Source organism: Phyllopteryx taeniolatus, chromosome 18, assembly GCF_024500385.1.
Source record: "Phyllopteryx taeniolatus isolate TA_2022b chromosome 18, UOR_Ptae_1.2, whole genome shotgun sequence".
Taxonomy (NCBI): domain Eukaryota; kingdom Metazoa; phylum Chordata; class Actinopteri; order Syngnathiformes; family Syngnathidae; genus Phyllopteryx; species Phyllopteryx taeniolatus.
Genome location: NC_084519.1, coordinates 15070801 through 15083107, shown reverse-complemented (window position 1 = coordinate 15083107; position 12307 = coordinate 15070801).

Below are 12307 nucleotides of genomic sequence, written 5' to 3'. Positions count from 1 at the left end.
ACTGAGGTTCCACTGTATAGTTGAATTTAATTGTAAAACACTAGCTATAGTGTATATTGTATTAGTTGCTTTAAACCCCGAAATATTGTTTGTGACAGCTCACGTGCACTTTTGATTGGCTTTTACGTCTGCGATGTTGCGACGCAAGTTTTAATCACGGCAAAACCAGAAAGCTAATTCCCGAACCAGTCGGTTTCACCTCGTCGCTCGGTGTGCGGCTGGCTTGAGGGTTATGGTTATGGTTAGTGTTCGGAGCAGGTTTGACCAGGATTCAACTTTGCTAACTAGACCGCATCCCAGCGATCTACACATAAGTGTAGCCTGGCGTATCCGTGGTATTTTTCTAACATTGATCTGAGACGGCAGCCGCGACACGACATCAACATGAGCTCATCTCTTATATTTTGGTCGCCGGATGCTGCCTGATTGATTCTTACATGCGCTCTGCCTCTCGCAGCAGGGAGTCTCGGGGAGCTATAATACATACAGTTGTTCGGTGCGTGTGGGGGGGGGTACACATGTATGACAAAGCATCACTTTCATCGGCACCAGCTGGTTTTCACCATGTTTATTCAGCGTTAGGAGCTCATTTGGGCTAATTAAAATGCTAAGGAGCCTGGCCGGAGCCTTGGTTCATTCTTTGGTGATAGAAAGCCAGAGGTGCCTATAAATAATAAATGAGGGTAAGGGGGGCGGGGAAAAGATGGAAGGTTTTGCGAAACAAATACGCCGAGGAGGAGGAGAAGGAAGAGGAGGAGGGGAGCTTGGAAAAAGAGGCCACAGGGGGAGTGAGAAGGAATGAGGAACAGGAGGACGTACATCTTTGCGCATCCTTCTTTTGCAGCCTCGGGCTTGGCAGCATCAGGGCAACCGCCCAAAGAGGGGGAGAGGAGGAGGGGACGACCATATTTGGGTGACGGACCTGGGATGGACGGCTGGCAAACAGGAGTCGCAGCAGAGTGAATTTCAGGAAGAAGAAAAAAAATTCAGGCTCTGAGGCAATTGGTGGGAATTTATTTCTCACATTTGAGATATTTAAACCGGACAGATAGGCCTGATCATACGTAGATGAGGTAAAACAAAACAAAAAGTTCAAATGTGCAATTTTGAGAAAATGAAATTGTAACATCCCATTTGAAATGTTTTTATAACTAATTTATATAAAAAAAGTTCAACTGTGTAATTTAAAAAATAGATTAAAAAAAACCTCATTTGATATTATTTATAATTACTTGAATCATAACATTTACAAATGAATACAATTTATGAAAAATCTTGAATACACTTAAAAAGGTTTTTATTTAACCAATAATTTCATTTATTCATTATATCCAAAAGATAATAATTCTTTCGGGCCAATATATATATATATATATATATTTTTTTTTATTTTACTGATATTTTTATTGTATTACTTATAAAACAATTAGTACATCAAAAATATTAAATGCACATATAAATTATTTATGTATTGTACAATTATTAACTAATTCATCCATAATTTAAGTTAAAAATGTTAAACGTATGTAAACAATTGTTTATTTTTAATAGTTTTTATGTAATTATTTACATGAACTAACCTTTTTTTTATTTTTTTACAACTAAATGTTCATTTTACTATTTCTATTTTGGTTTCATAACATTAAATTACTGAATGAGATCAATTAATAAAAGGAACATAAAAATACATTTTTGAGTGGTGCGTCCACCACAGGTTGTTTCCATGGTGACGGCGAGCCAACGAAATATAACACCCTGCGCCGTAGCGAAGTTAGAGGAAAAAAAAAAACGGGCTGACTCCGACAGAGCTGGCTAAGCAGTAAGCGTTAGCGGGCTATTGTGTCCTCAGCGTGAGGTGAAGATCGCCATGGCAACAACTTGAGGTGGACGCACACCGATGCTGTGTTTAAGAGCCTGGAATTCACTCCACTGTCAGATTGTAAGCGCTGAAACCACGTCCCGCTCAACTATCAATTGTCAATCAAAGATCAGAACTACGACTCAGAAAAATGGATGCTACCTCATGCCACATTTTTCTTATGCCTACACACGACTACATCTTTAAGTTGTGGGGATATATCCATTTACTGCTTCCGGCGGCTAGAATATTTTCCACCGGCTCATCGCAGGGCTTTTCCGCGCCGCAGCCGACAACGAGGCGCTCTAACGTGGCCACGGCCAGCCCGAGGCCCCGGTCTTCATCCTGGTTGTCACGTCTAACTCGCCCCACCCCCTCGGTCTTCTGCCTTCTCTCCGAGACATGCATGCAACAACAACAACGAGGCACTCTAAAGTGGCCACACCAGTTGACTATCGGAAGGGAAGACGCATTTTTGGGAAGCAGGCATAGCTAGCTTGCTAACTGCACATTGGAATTGCATCGGATAACCACTGATGTGACTGAAGACGCTCAAGTTCTTATACAGTGGGTGATTATACAGTGGGCGCGAGGCGACTCATGCCGGATCTCAAAGTGTGTCATGTGGCGCCGTTTTAGCCACGCCCCCCCCAAAAAGAAAAAAATCAGGTAACAGAAATGGTGAAAAACAGTTTAACGCTATTCACCACAACTGAGTCCTACATAGTTCTCAGTCTGTGTTTTCAAAAATTATCTTCAAACATGTATAATGTACAGTATTTCGAAAAAAAAATCTCCGTAATCACCTTACAGGCTCTTTCAGTATAGTGTTACGGTTAGAATTAGGACCAAGGTTGGTATAATGGTAGTACTAGTGTTGGGCCCCGCCTCCGACACCCCAGACATCAGATAGTCCTTTGCCACCTCCACTGTTCCACCAATTAAAATCAATTTCTGCCTTAATAGGCTTGTCATTGTCTTTGTGCCGCTTTTGAGATGACGGCATGAATCCCTTTATGGGGGCCAGGCAGGCCATCGCCACGATCCACGGGAGTGCCGATGGCTCTGAACGGCGCCGCCGTCTTTGTTTTTAAATACATCGGCGGGCCTATTAGAAGAAACGGAAGAGGCTGTTTGAATCCTCCACGTAATAGGACTACTTCATCAAAAGCGCCTTTTAGTGCTGTTTGGCTGGCCGCCTTTTCATTATCTTCCTGCAGCAGGCGCTCTCATTACGGTTCCCGCATGAAAACATTGTTTTCCCCGTCCCCGGGAGAATGCGACAAAGAGAGCACCGGGGGCCACCAAAACAAACCCCGCACCCCGCCCCCCTCACCGGGGCGGAGGTGGCGGCGTAGCAAAATATGCACGGGCAATTATGATGGAGTATGCATTATTGAGAAGAGTAAATGGGTCCAGGATGAACATCCTAGCTCATTAATAGTGAATGTGACTCGTGTTTCTGGGAAAACAGCCGTCTGGGCTGCGAGAAGGATGGGAGGGGAAACTGAAATGGTCATTTCACAAGGCGACCCCCTCGTTTACTCAGCAACCACTGGGATTGCTTCGTCTCCGCGACAGTAACACAGAGCCCAGCGTCCTGACGGTGGTGCTGCACCTGCTGTGCCAGAGTACAGATTAGGGTACTTTTGGGGGATTCTCTGGGTTGCCATCAGAGAGTAGGAGGGAGTCGGCGGGCCAAGCCAAGGCGGCATGCCAGCGGGGTGCCGCTTTCAATGCCAGGCTGCATTCACACTGCGGTCAGACTGTGGTTAAGCACAGTAGTCACAACAAAGCACATTGAACCAGAAGACATTTTTAAAGTAAATTCAGGCCATTTGATCACTGCAAAATCCCGCAATATAGCAAAAAGCCCCCGATATAGAATTAGATATGTATTTAAAAATCTGCCATACCGTGAGACTGCGATATGCCGACAGACGACATTTTTCTCTGGAACTGTGCTAATCGAAAATATGTGCCTGCCATGCGATTGGCAAGCGACCAGTTCAGGGTGTACCCCGCCTCTCGCCCGAAGATTGCTGGGATAGGCTCCAGCATGCCCGTGAGCCCAGTGAGGATAAGCGGAACAGCAGATGAATGAATGAATGAATATGTGCCTTGGCTCAATAAAGGTCGGCAAACACAAACTGGAACGATGGGCAACACAGCCAGCCGCCATTAGCGGGCATTTGCCTGATAGCGGCTATGGCTCGCTCATCCGGGTGGTTCGCTCAACGTCCGTGACGCATCTCTCTTTGATTGTCCAGTGTTGGGAGATCATAAAGAGAACAATTGAGTATAGGAAGAAAGGGGGAGGAGGGGTGGCGTTGAAAGCCACTTTAGCAATGCCATTCATTTTGACTTTTGCATAAGTGCTTATGCTAATCTTGTTAACGCTTCAGGCCTGTGTGGTGGGTGGGCGGGCGGGCAGTGTCAGCAAGGCCTTCTAGCTACTGGCCGAAACACTATCAGAAGCTCTGCCTCCATTTCCAACCGAAATTCTGATATTTAAGCCTGAAATTGCATTAAAACTATTCCCAGCAGTCAATTCTCTTCATTTGGTATTCGTTTTTGTCCAGTCATATTTAAGCCTAAGTGTTGCCAGCCTGTTGGGCCTTCAGAATTGATGCTCACCTACAACTCACCAGGAGCGATTCTGCTTCAAAAATATGAAGTCTATGTTAGACTATGTCATATGTTTGAAAGCAGTCTGTGGCGCAAAAAAGGTTGGGGACCGCTGATCTAGAGCAGGGTAATAGGCACACCCCTTTTCTATCGATAGACCTCTAAACTTGCATTAAATCAACACAGTATTCCGATAAAATTACTTTCATTGGATTTACTTCATACAGAATAAAAAAACATACTCTCCAATGTGTAAGTGTAGCTGGAGCAGTCTGAGGAAAAGTAAAGAGCACATCTGTGTTCTTGTAAAGATTATGCCTTTTTTTCTCTTAATTTTTTTCCTCCCAAAAATATGAATTGAGCTCTTTTTTGTTCAAACAGGCGACATTTTAATTGCGATGGCATTTAGGGATCAACATGGTAGTTATATTTTGGCGTATGATGGACTGCTTGGAAAACTTGCTCCCTGGACCCAACATGTTTGAACATTTGTGTAATAGACGACAGGAAGCTGCCGAGGGAGTTGGGAAGGGGGTCGCGGTTCACTTCCAAACGCTGAGTCACGGCATAGCGACAAAGCAGCAATCGACATAGCCGCCGGGCGGATTACGTCATCCGGATCACACAGGATTACCAACCCAGTTATTTATTTTTTATTTTTTTGCATGTTAATCTTATTTATTGCCGGCGCTGATCTCATCTAAGTGTGCTTGTCGAGTGTCGTGCTTAACACGGCTGTCACGCTAATTGGGGCGTGCTAGGCTAACACGCCAACGCGCGTCGGGAGCAGTCCTCGCAGCTACGGTTTGATCAGCCACCATCATCCGCCATCCTGTGTAGGCTGGGCGTGAAATGGAGGATGAACAAGGAGAAATAATACAATTAAATAGAATATAAAGAATTAAACTGTTTTTATAATACTGTATGTACAGTGTAATAATAATGATACTGTTGTATAATTACTGTACGTACTGTAGTATTTGTGTGTTGAATGTGTCTTTAAGAAATGTGCCAGAAGCACGAGGACGCTGGTGTGTATGTTGCCCCTTCGCAACTCATAAAAACATCAATTATATTATTATATATATTTTTTAATACTAGCCATTTTATGACATTTTTGACCCATTGATGCATAGGCAGTCTCTGATATATTGCATTCATCACAAACAACTGAAGAGTTCAAATGCAAAAGCAGACATCTTCATTTTTTGTGATATGAGTGAAATGTTTTTATTTTATTTTTATTTTTTATTTTTATTTATGGTTCCAGGTTAAATTTAATAATTTTATATTTAGGGTAGTCTATGTTCATAAAAAAATAAGCAATTAAGAGGCTAATTTTGAAAAAATCTAACTTTGGTGTCAATTCAACACAAAACCAGATAACTCCAAGAAACTAATTAAATTTAAAAATGTTCACATAACTATACGATTACACTGAAATGGTACGTAATATCCTCTGCATTTTTTTCTGTAGGTCCTACAGAAAAAGTTGTCAATCGGTGAGTTTGTGAATGGTGAGTCACAACTTTCCGATCAAGCGTATTTGCAATGCGGATGTTGATTAAATCGCGACACGGACTGAAGGAGAATTTGAAATGCAGATGCAACATCTCACCTCCCGCGGCACCGGCGCCGGCGGCGGTACGAAGCGTTCATCCCCGTAAAGGTCGACGCCTGATCGACGACGCCTTTGGCCTGGACGGGAGAGAGAGGAAAACAGAAGCAGACAGGTGGCAAATATCGACGGATGGCGAGATAAAATGACCTCCTCACATCCGTCATTACCTTCATTATCTAATCACTGCACTGCACAAAATTGGAGACGCGGTCCTAAAAACAGCACAAACGCAAGGTCCATAATTTAATGTCACGTGTCACGCAGCACAAATTCTGTTTCCGCAATCGGCTCTGACAAAACGAGGCAGCTGATGCCGAGGAATGGCCGATATTGTGGACATATATTCTGGCAAAAGCCCTAACAGATAACAGAGTGGCAAATGTTATCACCTGAGTACATAGACACTAGGGCCCGACCGATTCGTCAACCGATATCTCAAATCGGCAAAAATCAGCCGAGAAAGATAATGACATTCAAACAAACACAAAATTTATTGCAGAAACGTGCGCTGGAAAGGCAGAATTTTGTGCAACATTTGTCTCTTGGAAGCCATTAGAAACGTGTGTGCAGGCACGTGCACACATAGACCCAAAGTGGTGCTCAACTACTTGCCCTTTTTGCCCTCGATGGGGAAAAAAGTGGCCTTTTTGCTGCAGTCCATTTTTTTCTTCAGTCATATATTTAAAAAATGGGAAAAAAGAAAAGAAAATTACCCTCTCTGTCATCAATTCCACTGAAACTGTTTTGATATTTGAGGGGCAGTATTGTACATATGCACCCACCTTAATGTATTTGGGGTTAATCAGAGGCACATTAAATGGTGGCAGGTGGTTGCTGACCCCCATTTAACATAAGTTTGAATGTGATTGCTGAAATCTGAACACATCCCCATTTATAAGAGGGTGTGTGCACTTGTGCAACCACATTATCTCAGTTGTTTATTTTTACATTCCCTCTTATTTTGTTTTACAACTGAGCTGTGCATGTTATAGTTTAACTAATAGTGTAAACAGGTTCAAAAATGACTCTATTTGGTCTCATTTTGTAAACCACAAAAACATGCCATTTGAATAGGGGTGAGAAAACTTTATATCCACTATAACTTCCTCCTTTGTTAATAGTCATTTTATTGACTGTGTTGATTGAGAGAAATACTCGTCAAATATATAATACTGTTTTTTTCTTAATAGTATGAATAATTTTGGCGATGGGTGCCCCTTTTTCTGGCTTGAGCACCAGCCCACCAAAAATGTCTGCGCACGTGCCTGCGTATGTGAGTCGCCGGATGACCTAATTAGCGATTTGGGGTCCATTATTATGATAAAAACAAGACAGCGTCAAAGCTGCACAACGCCAGTGGTCACACTGTAGCGTTACAAATCACCAGGGCTCATTGCGGGGCTTTAATTACGGCACGGCGAAACAAATCGGGCGGCGGAGACCAGACGCCGACTGCAAATGAGCGCAAACAAGACAGAAAGGAAGGAAAGAAAAGTGTGTCAGAGACGACGACGGCGGATGAATTACAAGTTGGGTGACAGAGGGAGGGAAGAAAAACATCGGCCTTGACATTTCGACTACTCAAAGGCAGCAATCAGATGTGTAACGAGCGATGGCGTACACCCAGAAAAACCTGTCTGCGGTGTACGCATACAAACGCACACGCGCTGACTCGCTCTTGCGCTCGCCTGTTACCTTGGCAACATGTTTTCTGCATGGAAATAGCATCCCTGGCCGTGCTCCTCACCGCTAGGAAGAGCTGAAATGGAAAAAAAACAACACTTGAATATATTGGAACAGGTTTAAGTTGATAAAATTGAACTGAGAGAGAGAAGTGGGGCGCGCGTCTCACCTCGTTACGCCCTCCGGAGACGTGTTGAAAGACTCTTGATTAGGTACACCTGCACGATCCAATGAGATCGCTGTCACTGCTTATATTTTAGATGCTTTTCCTGACACATTATGTTAATTTTTTTTACTTTTGTCACAGTTAATTGTATCTTTTGAGTTACAATTACGGTTGGGGTAGGTTGTGGTTGCTAACTAACATGCAAACACGCAGAATATATATATTGTACAGCTCCTGCATTGGACATCATTAGCAAATCAAGGGGAAATGTGGATTAATTATGTTTTAAGAAAAACTACAAATGTTAAAATTCATAAATGAAAATGACAAATCACCACAATTAAATTATTATTGAATGAAAAATGAAGTGGGAGTTAAAAAATAAAAGTATAAAATAACACAGAAAATAACTTTTTGTTAAATATACGAAATGAAAAAATAAAATGCATACATGAGGCAAATACGATATACACTATTATATAAGAAGTAAAATGTGAATTAAGAAAAAAGAAATTATAACAATGAAAGTAAATATAAAAATTAGAACATAAAAAAATTTAATGATAGAATATGTAAAAAATAGAAAATGTGTTGTCTTAATTTATGAAAATATATTTACATAGAAAGAAATTCCGGAGTGTGCATTATGTTTAAAAAAATAATAATGTAAAAAAAATGAAAATGACAAATATCACCAGAAATATAAAATACAGAGATAAAATCGGAGTAAATGCTAAAACTGTAAAATAATAAAATCTATATTATCTAAACATTAATTCAAAATACATTTTATTTAAGAAATTCTCATTTCTCCCTTTCAAATGTAAAAAGAAAATAGGAAACAAATATGATGTATAAAATTAAATAAATATAAATACTAAAAAGAACAAAATAAAATACAAAAATGGAAAACAATAAATTAAATTGTAATTAAAGAAATAAAATGATCGAACATATTTGTATAAATACAAATTGTATTTTTTCAAATTCATGAAAATATATTGAATATATAAAATAAATGTATAATAAAAGTAGAAAATGATTCAAAAATACTGTAAATACAAAACAATTATAGTATGCATATATTAAAAAAATGTAAAATTAAAAATATAAAATATTGAATAAAATAAAATATTAAATATGAATTCTGATCTCTAAAATAGAAAATGAAACCATAAATAAAAAATCAATTCATACTTAAATATTCTACTTTATGTTAAACATCCATTACAACTTGTGTTTTGATACATTCTTTTGTCATTCACAGCTACAAATATCAAAATATAAATACTCAATTTAACTTAACTAAGAAGAAAAAAGTTGTCCACAGTATGAATAATCTTGGCCTTATTAGGGTGCCCGGTAAAAATCTGACCCATTATGTGTCATTCATGACCATGTAGCATATTCCTAAAGTTTGATACATCTCATATTGAATCCCATCGGCATAACAAGGGGCAAGAATCTATTCATCCAACTGTTGCATCCAATTATCCACCTCTGCATCGTTTAATCAAATCCAATACAAGAGCTGGAGCAGAAGATCCTGCCTTTACAAGCTAAGGTGCGCCGCGTCTTTGTTTCCGGGAGACGGATTAATGAAAAGAAAGAAAATCCTGCGTTTGCTCAGAGGCTGCGATGGCAAGTAACTACCGCGCAAGTAAACACGGCACAACGGGATTAGAGAGAAGGAGGGGGGAGGGGGGGTGGGATAGGAGGCCTAATGAAATAAATGCGTGAAAGAGAGCAGCTGCTGGAGCCTTGACAGACTGCAGCTGCATAACAAGTACAGCATTTACTCTGCCCTTGCCTTTGTCACTCACACCAAAAAAAATTTCAATAAAAAACAAAAAAACAAAAAACAAACAACAATCCTGCTGCGATGGAACATCTTAATTCTCCAGTACCTACAGTGGAATTCCACGGCTGGGCAAACTGCCACCGCCTTTTAAGTGCAATTTCTCTTTGTTTTTGCATCTTTCACCATCAAAATGCATCGAATTGCTCTTCATCCATTCCGGCCTTCCCAAACGAAACCCAAAAGTATCTGTAATGTGTTTTTAATAGGAAAAACAGCACTTTATAATAATTTATTTTATCAAAACATACTGTCATGACATAATGAAATAAAATGTAAAGAATTAATCAGATGTTGCCTCTTTTTTTTTTTTTTTTGCTTCAATTCAATGGACATTGTGGTGCTCCCTCTGGTCTGCACGCCACCTGGTGGGAGAATAATGTAGACATACAGCTACATGGAGCTGGTCCAAACTCCTCAGTAAGCTGCAATAATAATAGTCGTTCTTCGCAGTGGATGAAGAATACATGCCTGTAAGTTTGTATTGTATTGCATTGTATAATTATCTGTCTATGCGTGTTGCTCCACCATTTGTGTTCAAATATCAATTGCTAAAAGAGTGCTAACATCGATGCTATTCGTTAGCCTGTTTATGGCGTTTTGCAATGTTTGTTAGCATTAAGCTAAATGGACTCCTTAGCCAAAGTTGAAGCTATGTCGTTGTCTGCTAGCTTAATGCTAACACATAATGGGAAACACCATAGACGGGCTAACAAATAGCATGTATGTGGCGGCGGTGTTGTAATGGAGATTTGAACACAAACAGTGCAGCAACATGTAGACAGACAATATGACAGTACTCTCAGGCATATATGTTTTATCCTCTGCGACAAACAATTAACATAACTGCAGATCACTGAGTCACTTAAAGTAGTTAAAACTTTTCTTCATTCGTCTGCATGACTGTCTTATACCGCTACCCGGTGGCCAAGTCGGGCACACCAGAAGGAATCGCAATGCATTAATTATTATGCACAACCTGTTTCATTCTTTACATTCTATTCAATTATTGAATGTTATTTTCTATGTTGTTTTCTGATTAAAAACAAAAACATTGCGCAGTAATTGATGTCGTGTTGAATAAAAATGTTTGATTGCACATGTTCCCACAGCACACGTTCACCTTTGGGTCATCTCAGTTGAAGTTCCAAGGTCACACGGGGGTGTTCTGACCCCCAAATTCTCACGTTTGTGTGTGTTTGGCTTCCCAAACTTGCCAAAAGTTTTATGCATGAAAGACACCTTAAAGATTTATGTTGGACTCACATAACGCAGAGGAGATTGTCGAGCAGCACCACGGAGAGCTCCTGGGTGTAGTGACACATGTGGCCAGCAGAGGGAGGCGTCTGCATTCAAGCGGCTACAATCAGGCCATGAAGAAGACAATCCTGCTGAATGAGCGCAGCATGAGTGAATTTACTGGACAGTGCAATTAAGTTGGAAAGGAGGAAAATGACAATCTCTTTCCTACTTAAAATGAAATCGAAATAACTTTAGCATAACAAAAAAATATGTAGACATAATCCATTAAGTGAATCACTCCTTAAAATTTACAATTGTCCCTCAATTTTCTAACAAATTTCCTCATTTTAAATTTGAGAAAATGACCAATAGTGCAATAAAAAACTGGCACAAACAAAATTATTTGAAATTACGAAACATCTGCATCTCCTCCCTGTCCCTTTATTTCCCAATTGAATTTTTTTTTTAACCAAGCAAAATTTCAATTATAAAATCAAGTGTCCCTCCATTTTCTCACAATTTTCTTAATTTAAAAAAAAACTGAAGATCAAATCAAAAACTCAACAAATATTACAACATAATTAAATGTCCATCTGTTGTCTAACACCCAATTAAAAAATGGGCCATTATTATTTTAAAATTAAAAACTCAAATCATAAAATAAACAAACGTGCTTCCATTTTCTAGCACTTTTTGTAATTAGGAGTGACAAAATGAACAATCAATTACTAACTAATCTAATATATATATATATATACATTTATACATACACATACACACACACACACTCATAAATTGCTTTTTCTAAACATTAAAAATATCACTAGATATTGATTAAAGGAATACAGATTTCAAATAGGGTAAATAACATTAAAGTGACTCACGCTTCCCGTTTACTGTGAAGTGAAAATAACAATATAATGAAAACAATAACTTAATCTAACGAGTTTATTATTGTGGCTAGAGCAGTTTGACCGTCCCGTGTATGCAATTAAGCTCACCGACATATTAGAAACCCCAAAAGTAACAAGTTGCAATATAAAAAGCATCCCGCAATATTATTGAAGCAAATACAGCGAAAAAGGCGTCCATTTGTTACCATTTGTTCCAAACTGTCTTCTAAAAGTCAAACGTACAAAGACAAAACCTCACATCTGATGAGCGACTTTGCTCTGAGATGCCTGAAATGAAAAAAAAAAAGTCAATTAAGAGACACGCTCTGCACCAGTTGTGTTACTATTCCAACAGGGA